Here is an 11,177-nt window from a genome sequence, read left to right as displayed (position 1 = left end):
ATGAGGATGGGGTCTGAACTCCATCTCTTCCATCACAAGGGGAGAGGCTTCCCTCGCCCCCTCATCACCAACAGCATCTCCACGTCACCCGGCCATAATAGAACTTGCAAACGAAACCAATGATCAGCAAACAAACACAGGCGCAAAGCTTTCTCGCTCAAACAGAGAACCAGACAATGAAGAACACGTACCTGAGAGGATCAACAAAGGAAGGAGCGAAAGAACTTTGGAGGAGAATAGAGAAACTTGAAGAAGAAGACGAGCAAATGCCTTTCAAATTCTAACAACAGTTCTCTTATTTTTAAGAAACGCACCTTCCCTAGGTGCATCATAATGACATCGAGACGCCAAACGTCAGGCCACCTGGCAGCCATCATTGCATCTCTCTAACCGCTTCATATTCCTACACGTGTCACACACGTGCGGAGGTAACTTCAGCTCTAAAAAATGGAGGACGCTGCATACGCATTTCACAATCTCTCAGAGTTCGCATTTAATCACTAATTCTCACTAGTCGCACCTACAACACTAAGGGACGAATAAAGATCGACGCCACCGTGGTCACAAGTTACTTAGCCTCACCCAATTTTACCAAGGGTCGTACACAGCCGGACCATTATAACAATATCAAGAATCACACATTCACATCATCAAAAGCTAAAATGTAATGGATAAGCAAAACCAAAGCATTTCATAAAAGCAAAAGGATGAACCGCCAACCAAATACAGCCCTAGTTCGTGGTACTAGTCGAAAGCCGAGTCTACTCAGAAATCCAAATCGGGCTAATCACCATTTATCATAAAACGAAGCTCCCCATAACAATACGAGGAGCAAGTTTGCCTGTTTTGTTTTGCCAATCATAAAAAGAAAGTCGAATCGCCCAAAGTTACCCAAGAAAGAAACTCAAAATTTAATGTAGCACAACTTACAAACATTAGAACCAATAAAATACTCTCACAACTCTCAAACTCTAGGAAGAACTGCCAAATTTTCAACAGCTTGGGGGTCTACTTCAACCTCTGCATCACCCCCCTCAACCACAATCGAAAGACCATCCGCACCCAAGTTCACAAACACATCTGGCGTAACGTCTTCAGTTCGGGATTTAACGATCTCTTGAGCAGATACCGCAGAAGTAGGAGCATCACATGCATCTCCTAGTATAGGAACCACTAATGTACTGGGAGCCCTGCGTTCATGCTCCTCTTTTAAGGCTTTGTATTCAACCTCCAGGTCGAGGAAGTCAGCGTCCAGATCGTCATACGCTTTAGTAGCTTTTTGAGCAACGTCCTTGCAGTGCTAGGCATAATCAGTCAACCTACCAATTTCTGTCGTCGCAGCCGCAAGGTTCTCCTCAGCGGCCTGTAATTTTATCTTTGCGTCTTCCACCTCGGTATCCTTCAGAAGCTTTGCCAACTTAAGAGCCTGCTGCTTTTTCTTCACCTCATCAAGCTCCTTTGCATCTATGTTATACACTTCACGAACATCCTTCAGCTCGTCTTTCAACTTCACCACGGTCTATCTATCTGATTCAGCGAACTGGGCGATCTCCTTCAGCTTCTGGTACCCACTCACAAGCTGTATCACCACACATACAATAGCAGTCAGTTCGCAACGTTCTCATAAAAGAGCACGCAAACCAAATTTGTACAATTCCACTTACTAGACAGAGCGCCACATCCATTCGCCTCAGGTTATCAGCCAGCCCCTTGGCATCCGGGGTTCTTTGTTGCCGTCAGAGCTATATGATCAAGGCAGCACAATGAAATCTTACTTGACTTGAAGCCGACATCAGTTCCTCACAATCCAGACCCCCCGCTCATCTAAGTACACCTTTGGGGCTCCAAATCCTCAATAGCCATCATAGACTTCCCACTCACCTTTACCGGGGCCTTTGCCTTCACCAACGAGGTTGACTCTCGCGACACTTCTGGGGTGAACTCGCTTGACCCCAAAGGTCTCCAGATCCATGATCGGCTGGCCTACTCGTACTCACGAGTGGCCTTACCACCAACTTCGCCACCACCGCATTAATCGATAAGTGCTCAAAAAGTGCAATTTAACCCTCGATCATGCCTCTTGTTTAGCCATTTTAGTGGATTAATAGTATTTGTAAGTTATGTTTTATGATTCTACAGGTGAAAGAGAGAGTTTTGTGAAATATTAGAGAAAAAGGGGTAAAACGGAGCAATTTAGAGCATTAAGGATCACATGGGAAGCCCGTGGACAATCATGGAGAAGGCCAAGGAATTGAAGCTATTAAAGATGCGACTTGGACCTATTTTAAAGCCTATTTGGAAGCCCAAGGCCAAAGGATTCGTAGCTTGGACCAAAGCCCGCAAAAGAGAATAGAAGGATAGAGCAGAAGAGACAAAATAGGCTTACGCGTCTAAGACGATTGATCTGGCGTCGAGACGATGGATCGTAAGGCCCACCAAGATAGATTGACATCAGAGCCAATTCCTTCTCAGTTTTGGAGACAAAGTTGGACTCTAAAAGAAGTATATTTATATTAGGAAACAAATGACGGTTTAGAATGCTTCTAGAACTCATTGTAACCCCTATAAATAGAGGACCTAAGTGCCTCATGTAATTTGCCAATTCACTTATACTCTTGTCTCCAGAACTTGAGGCAGAGAGAGATTAATAATAAAATATCGGTTTTAAATAGCCGAGTCTTAATAAATTAGTCTTTCTAGTTTTATGTTTTTCGACTCTTCTTCTTCTCGTTCTTCTCGTTCTTCGTGTTCTTCTTCTAGTTTTATGATTCTTTTGGTTCATGGTATTCTCCAATCAGGTTAGTTCTTTATGTTTTTTTAAGTTATTAGTTTAATTGCCCAGACCAGGGGATGGAAGTATAGATAAAGGTTTTTATTTATTGCAATCGAATATCATGCTAGTTTAGGGTTTTATTTATTGCAATTGAATATTTGCTAGTAACATGTTTTTATTTATTGCAATTGAATATAATGCTAGAATAGGGTTTTATTTATTGTAATTGAATATTATACTATTATTCTCTACTTTTTTCTAGTTGTGTAGTGTTTTAGAGTAAGGGAAGTATTTCTTGTATTTGCCTTAGATGGTAATTCATTGAATAGCTGCCCAAGCTCACATAAAAGGAAAGAAGATACTAGTAACATGAACATAGGAACAACCTTAAGTAGAGTTATTCGTTAACAATGTTTCGTCTAAGAGGGCATCGGCACTCGCTCGATTGCCTAATTGTAGTTTACATGCGAGAACAACCATGAAGCATAAGGTCATAGATCAAAAGTATTGGTGGATTCTAATCATTTGAATTCCCTCTCTTATAAATTCTCAATAGTTTAGTTTAGTTTAGTTTAGCATTAGAATCTACAATATCTATAATAATAGTTTTTAATCCCTCAAACCCCCTTTCCAGTCCTGTCCTTCATATAACATACACTTAAAAGTGGAACGATACCCTACTCATCCTTTACTTATTGAGGGATAATTAGGTTTTGATACGCTTCTATTTTGTTCAACGACCATCATCTATCTATATCCACATCCCATATACCATCTCACACACAAAAGAGGAAAGGTCAAATATTTGCCATTTTAAGTTGTTTATGTTTAACGTTTTCTTTCAAGATTAGAATATTGGATCTTGAGGTAATTTTAGCCGCATCATCCATCCTTTTAAGAAAGAAAGATGCTTGAAGGACATCTCGAAGACAAGATCTACCATCCAGGTTAGTTGAATCTTCATTCTTTTTATTTCATTCTTAGTATAGTTGCATCGTAGTTTAGTTTTATTGCTTTCTTAGTATAGTTGCATCGTAGTTTAGTTTTATTGTTTTCTAATATAATTGCATTTAGGACCTTTTCAATAATTGAAGTTGTAAGGCAACACAGCGAAACATCAAACTCTAGTGTTTCTTGTCTGAATCTTGACAAACGGACTATCGTCTGTAGGCCGTGGTACTTAAGCAATCCAAGCCATTCTCCATAACCCTAGAAGAGACGACTTTTAGACAACGGGGCGTAGATACTAGCTGCAAAGCCCAACCCAAATTGAAGGAAAGTAGTTTTGCATTTTAGTATAATTTAGAATAGTTGCATATTAGTTTAATTACATTCAAGCATAGTAGGATAGTTTTTCGTTATTTTCGCATAACATTTTCTAATGTATGCCCTGCGATCCATATCATCGTCCGGTAAGAACACAACAATGGATGGACAAGGTTCAAAGATCCGACTTACAAGAATACTAGGCGAGATTGAAACAATGGCCGCGACACAATGATGGAAGTGTTTTGGACACCAATAATCTCGGCTATCCCACCCATGCAAAAATATAGAGGAAGAAGTCGGCGATTTCTATTCGCCAATCATTGGAGACCCACCCGCCAGTTTTGTTTTTCCAGAGAGAATCTAACCGGTTTGAACTTAGAGCATCGCGAATCTCTATGCTTCCAAGTTCAATGGTTCGCATAATGTTCAAACTTTTATGTTCACATGAACAAATTTCTATCAGTCCTAAGAACTTTCAAGAACCAGAATATCAGGGATGAGAGTATCAAGTTAATTCTATTCCCACTCTCACTCGAAGGTAAAACATCTGAATGGTTAACTGCACAGCCGATCAATTCCATTGATTCCTGGGAGAAGCTAAGAACAAAGTTTATGAACAAGTTCTACCCACCCCAGAAGACTGATGCCATGCAGCAAGCTATCAGCAATTTCAAAGGAAAGGTGACTGAAGAATATCATCAAAGCTGAGAGAAATTCAATAATCTGCTAGTCTCAAGTCCACATCATGGTTATGATAAGAGCACACTGGCTCATTTTTTCTTTTGAGGACTTTCTACTATGAACAAGCAGATGATACAGTCAATGCACAAAGGCAAGTTTACATCAATGGATGGAGAGGAAGCTTACAACTTTCTCGAGAATTTAGCTGAAGAAACACAACAATGGACTACTAGCAACGAGGATGTCGCTAGCATGGAGGGGGAGCCAAAGCAATTTGGTTACCAAGTACATGAACAAGCATATCAAGAACTGAAGTCTACATTGGCAAGCCTGGCCACCAGCATTGAAACTCTGAGTAAGAAATTTAACCTGTTCTCCATGAATCCCTCCAAGAACAACAAGTCTCAAGCTAAATCTCTCCCAGTCATGCAAGCTAGCCGATACTGCGAAGTCTGTTTAGACACTTCTCATGCAACTCTAGAATGTCCTCGTTACTATCAACATGCATCAGTTGGAAAGTATAATATAAACTCATTTCAGAGGCCCAAGCAAGGTGGTAATAACTTCCAAGGCAATTATTGGAGATAGAACACAAGACCCCTGTGTTCTCAAGATCAAAGTTATATTCCCACGCACAAGTCAAGCTTCGGTTGGTTCCTCAACAACAATTATACTCTCAAGAGAATTCAATACAAGTGGAAAGTTAGTGCCCCGATCTTAGGAGAAATTATGCCACACCCCGCTAACCTGGAGAATGCAATTACTTTGCAATCACAGAAAAATTAGAAGTTTGAAAGTGTTCTAGAGCTTCTTGCAGCCCTCATTTCAATCTCCAGCTGAGCCGGGTAAGTCAATGTTCTAGAATAGAGTTTCTAGAGGCTAAGGTCGACCAACTCACTACGCTTTGCTTGCAGAAAAGACACAAGCCACTCAACCTAGCTTATTGGAACCAATATTGAGGAGTGAAGATGTATGCCACATTGGGACAACTTCTAGTACTGATCACATCCATGATCATGTTAGCTCGATTACATTACTCTCGGTCGATTGAAGATAGACAACAAGGTTGACTTACCTTCTCATGATGACATTGCTTCTGAGCAATCGGTCAAGATTTCAAATGAAGTTCAAAAGGAAGTGGGGAAATCTTTTCCACTCCCATTTGTCAAGATGACCAACACAAGATATGCAAGAATGCCTAAAAGAAAGAAGAGTAAACACATGCCGATGTGTTTGTACCAAAGGCACCTTTTCCTATGTTTTTGCTCAAAGCAAAAGGACAAGCAATTTTTAGAGATGAAGGAGGCATTTGAGAAAGATAACATCAATATCCCCTTCTCAAAGCGATCAAGCGATTGCCATCATATGCCAAATTTTTGAAGGATGCATGCAACATAAAGAGAAGTACTCAAGTTCCAAAGTGGCGTTTCTAGTCGACAAACAACATCATTTATCCATCGACGAAGCTCCGGTCAAGCTCAAAATCCGGGAAGTCCTACAATATCATGCAAGATAGGAGAAAAATTCACGGGTAATGCTCTTTTAGACCTTGGTGCTAGTGTTAATCTCTTGCCATATCATGTGTACCAAGCGTTGGGCCTGGAGAACCTAAAGCCTACAAAAGTCAAATTGAAGTTAGCTAACCGTTCTACCAAGATTCCCAGAGGCATAGTTGAGGATGTTCTTGTTCAAGTAGCCGATTTCTACTATCCTGTTGATTTCATTATGATAGACACCAAGGAGGCCTTTGATAAAATTCCAATTATTCTAGGCCGACCTTTCCTCGCTACTGCAAAAGCCTTGATAAATTGTCATAACGGTGAAATGAAGATCAACTTTGGTAAGATGTCCATGGACATAAATATCTTTCACCTATTGCATAAGGATTGTGATGACGCGCGAAGGTGGAGAGGTGTACTTCCTTGATAGCATAATACAAGAATCCTACCCATTCGAAGATACAATTGAGAGTGCTCAATTCTGAGAAACCGTGATGGACTTGAGAACCCCACCACGGCGTTGCTAGCCATGTTCTTGGAATCTCTGCAGAAAATTCTGTGGATTTAAGTGAAGCGGAATGGAAAATTAGCAGAGAGAGTATCATACCTTGAGAAGATGAACACTACATTTCATGATGAACAACAGACTTCCTCCCAAAAAAAATCAATTGCTAGAGAATCAACTTAAAGAAGTTTTGGAAAAACAATGAATCTAGAAAAATGAGTCTTCTGAAGCAGAAAGTGGACCATATTGATAAGATATCAGATTTTGTTGAAGCCTCTTCTACACCATCATCATTCAACGAGAGAAGTATGTGAACCGGTCTACCGCCCACCTTGAGAAGCGATTACCATATATCTATTATCATTCTTTGTGGTGGTAAAGGGCACATCGATATTATTGTCCAGTTAGAAAGAAAGATTTTTGTCAATTTTCTACACAGAGAAACCACAAGGCCTATCACACAATTATCAGACCTGAAATAGTACAAGGTAGAAAAGCAACTTCACCAGCAATCTTTCCAGCATATCAAAGAGTATTCTTGACAACCCACAAGGTGAGACCTCCTTGTCCTCCAAACATTTGTCAGATTTGAGTACGAAAATCTGATCTCCTCACACCAAATTGATAATGCATGATATATAGTCTTAGGGATCTGACTTAAAAATACCTAACAAAAAGAAATGAAAAAATGATCTTGTTAAAAAGAAATATTCTTATTTTTGGAATTAATTTTGATATTCGGCATCAATGGTAACATCTTCCCTTTTTCTCATTCATTTCATTTACTAAATTTCTATACATTGAGGACAATGCATATGTTAAGTTGGGGGAGGGTGTACTTGAGAAATGAATTTCGAAAATTAGTTTTCAAAAACAAAATTATTTTTGTTTCTATATCAGTAGCATGAGAAAAAAAATGAATTTTAATGATGAGTCTGGGATATAGATTCTATACTGCTTAGTGTTGAGTTTGATAGATAGTTGATATTGTTGATTTCATTACCACTTAGACTATTTATTATGCTCAAACATAGGCTTGTTGATAGAATTCTTTATCAAGGCACCACCATAGTACTTGGTCATGGGTTTTGTGTACTTTTGCTAGAAGAGAGATTTCCCAGTAAACCTGGGAAGCATATTTTTTAGACTTAGCCCGTGAGACTTGAGCTTTATACCCATTCTTTAGAGAGTCTTATTACCAGCTTCTTTTGTGTATGTAGATGAGATATGGATGATGTAGATAGATGATGGTCATTGAACAAAATAAAAAGTATCAAAACCTAATTATCCCTCAATAAGTAAATGATGATAAGGGTATCGTTCCACTTTTAAGTATATGTTTATATGAATGACAGGACTAGAAAGGGGGTTTGAGGGATTAAAAACTATTATTATAAATTTTAGATTCTAATGCTAAACTAAACTAAACTAACTAAACTATTGAGAATTTAGAAAAGAGGGAATTCAAGAGATTAGAATCTACCAATACTTTTGATTCAATGACATTTTGCTTCATGGTTGTTCTCACAAGTAGACTACAATTAGGCAATCAAGCGAGTGTTGATGCCCTCTTGGACAAAAACATCGTTAATCGAATAACTCTACTTAAGGTTGTTCCTATGTTTATGCTATTAATATTTTCTTTTCTTTTTATGTGAGCTCAAGGGCTATTCAATGAATCACCATCTAAGGCAAATACAAGAAACACATCCCTTACTCTAAAACACTACACAACTAGAAGAAAAGTATACAATAATAGTATAATATTCAATTACAATAAATAAAACCCTATTCTAGCATTATATTCAATTGCAATAAATAAAAGTATGTCACTAGAAAATATTTAATTGTAATAAATAAAACCCTAAACTAGCATGATATTTGATTGCAATAAATAAAAACCTTAATCTATACTTCCATCCCTGAAGTGCAGGGCAATGGAACTAATAACTAAAAACATAAAGAACTAACCTGATTGAAGAATATCATGAACCAGAAGAATCATTAAACCTTAAGCACCGGCTTTATCTACTCCCTTAAAGGAGAAGATTAGCCTTCCATAAAGAAGGAAGAACATGAAGAACGAGTAGAAGAAGAGTCGAAGAACATAAGACTAGAAAGAGTAATTTATTAAGACTTCGGCCTAGTTAAAACCGAATCTTTTATTATTAATCTCTCTCTGCATTTCAAGTTTTGTAGACAAGAGTACAAGTGAATTGGCAAATTACATGAGGCACTTAGGTCCTCTATTTATAGGGTTACAATGAGTTCTAGAAGAATTCCAAACCGCCATTTGTTTCCTAATACAAATAAACTTCTTTTCGTAGAGTCCAACTTCGTCTCCAAAACTGAGAAGGAATTGGCTACGATTAATGGATTTCATGCATCTGATGCACGATCCATGCGCCTCTGGACATGAAAGCAACACGCCCGACGCCACATCAATACATCCCATATGCGCGGAAGTCTATTTTGTCTCTTCTCGCCTATCCTTCTATCCTCTTTAGGGCTTTACTCCAAGCAACGAGTCCTTTGTCCTTGGGCTTCCAAATAGGCTTTAAAATAGGTCCAAGTCGCATCTTTAATAGCTTCAATTCCTTGGCCTTCTATGATTGTCCACAGCTTCCAGTAATGGATCCTTAATGCTCGACACTGTTCCGCTTTTACCCCTTTTTCTCTAATATCGACAAAACTCCTCTTCACCAGAGAATCATAAACATAACTTACAAACACTATTAGTCCATTAAGATGGCTAAACAAGAGGCATAATCGAGGGTTAAATTGTAACTTTTGAGCACTCCTATCACAACTCCCAACTAACCTTTACAATCTCTTGTAAAATAAGATAAAAAATATATAAGTGATTAAAATCATATCATAATACAAAAAAATAAAATCCTAACTCATTTTTGTAGGCATCGCTATTACATTTACCATATGCAACAAGGCTTTAAACCTTTAAGTTCCCCAAAAAGGACGAAGTTATAGTCTCTCGGAAGGTTTTTAAAGTGATATACCCACAAAATCAATCAATAACATGTTCAAGAATGATAGTATTATTTTTCAAAGAGAGAAATTCTTTACCCACTTAGTGCTTACTCCAACAGTCTCCATTGCTAACTACATTCTTTGCAAAGACTCATAGATTATGATGGGAGATAGTAAAATTGACAAAATCTCTCAATCAAGGCTTATGTGTGTACTCAATCAATCTCATATACTCTCCTATCCAAGAAATGGAATCCCTAGTTTACTTTTTAGACAGATAATTTTGACTTTCGATCCTCACCGATCATACTCTAAAAGAATCTCTCGAAGATGGTCTACTATTTTACCTCATGGATGCTGGGAAAAGAATAATGAATACTTAACATCCCACATACTACTTTGAAAAACTATAGCCATATAGTGCATGCTTTTATGTATTAGATAAAGTAGGTGTTAAGATTAGATAAGTAAGAACAATAAAACTATTAATAAAGGGTTCATCTCCATTTACATCCTCTCAAATGTCGATGTGTTGCAGTTCATTCAATGTGTTACATAAGATATTTATACACCTAATTTGCTGACTTCAACCTCAGAAAATAGGTTCACTTTTATGTATTAGCTTAAGTTGGTAAAAAATATCCTAAGTTTTCTCGTACTAAGCCCATGCAGATGGGGAAAAAAAATGTATAAAATAGTTGTCAAATAAAAGGCAATCAGGACGATGCAATCATCTCTATGGCTAAGCCTATGCCCAAAAAATCTCTATGGTTAAGCTAAATAGGCCATTAATCTAAATTAAGATGCGAAAATATCTAACCATATCTATTATATTCAACATGATTTTGGTGTAATATGTTTCACCTCTGCATTTTCAACTTAAATATATTCTTTGATATATGTTGTTCTAACCTTGACATATATGTTATTACTATTAGATTTGGAAACTACTATTTAAGCCACAAAGAGCAAAATCAATGGGTAACCCGCCAACTTTCCTACTATGTGAAGGTATTATAAAATTTAGTCATTTATCTACTTGAATCAATAAGAGAAAATATGGCAGATTGCACTTTAAAATCAATATAATATAAATGTGTTGTCATTAAAAACAATAGTTTTAAATCCACACATACATATAGAAGAACACTATAAGTGAAACATCATTTTTTGAAATATAATATAAGACATAAAAAATAAACATTGGTCGCACATATGGCAGGCGGCATGCTATTCCTATTCCAAGAAGAAAAGTTCACAATTGTCATATGCATTGTAATTTGTACATCCGATATACCAAATTATTATGCTTGCCTATTTTGGCCATATATATAATATAAGTTACATTCCAAGGTTTCAATATCAGGGAATTGGGTTTTGAGATTACATCACACAATTGATTGAAGCATTGCTATACTAACACGTAATAATAAGGTTAATTCACTTGGATGGCAAAAGAGTG

This window comes from Coptis chinensis, chromosome 7 (assembly GCF_015680905.1).
Source record: "Coptis chinensis isolate HL-2020 chromosome 7, ASM1568090v1, whole genome shotgun sequence".
Taxonomy (NCBI): domain Eukaryota; kingdom Viridiplantae; phylum Streptophyta; class Magnoliopsida; order Ranunculales; family Ranunculaceae; genus Coptis; species Coptis chinensis.
The sequence above is the reverse complement of the archived record's forward strand: the minus strand, read 5'-3'. Positions refer to the sequence as shown.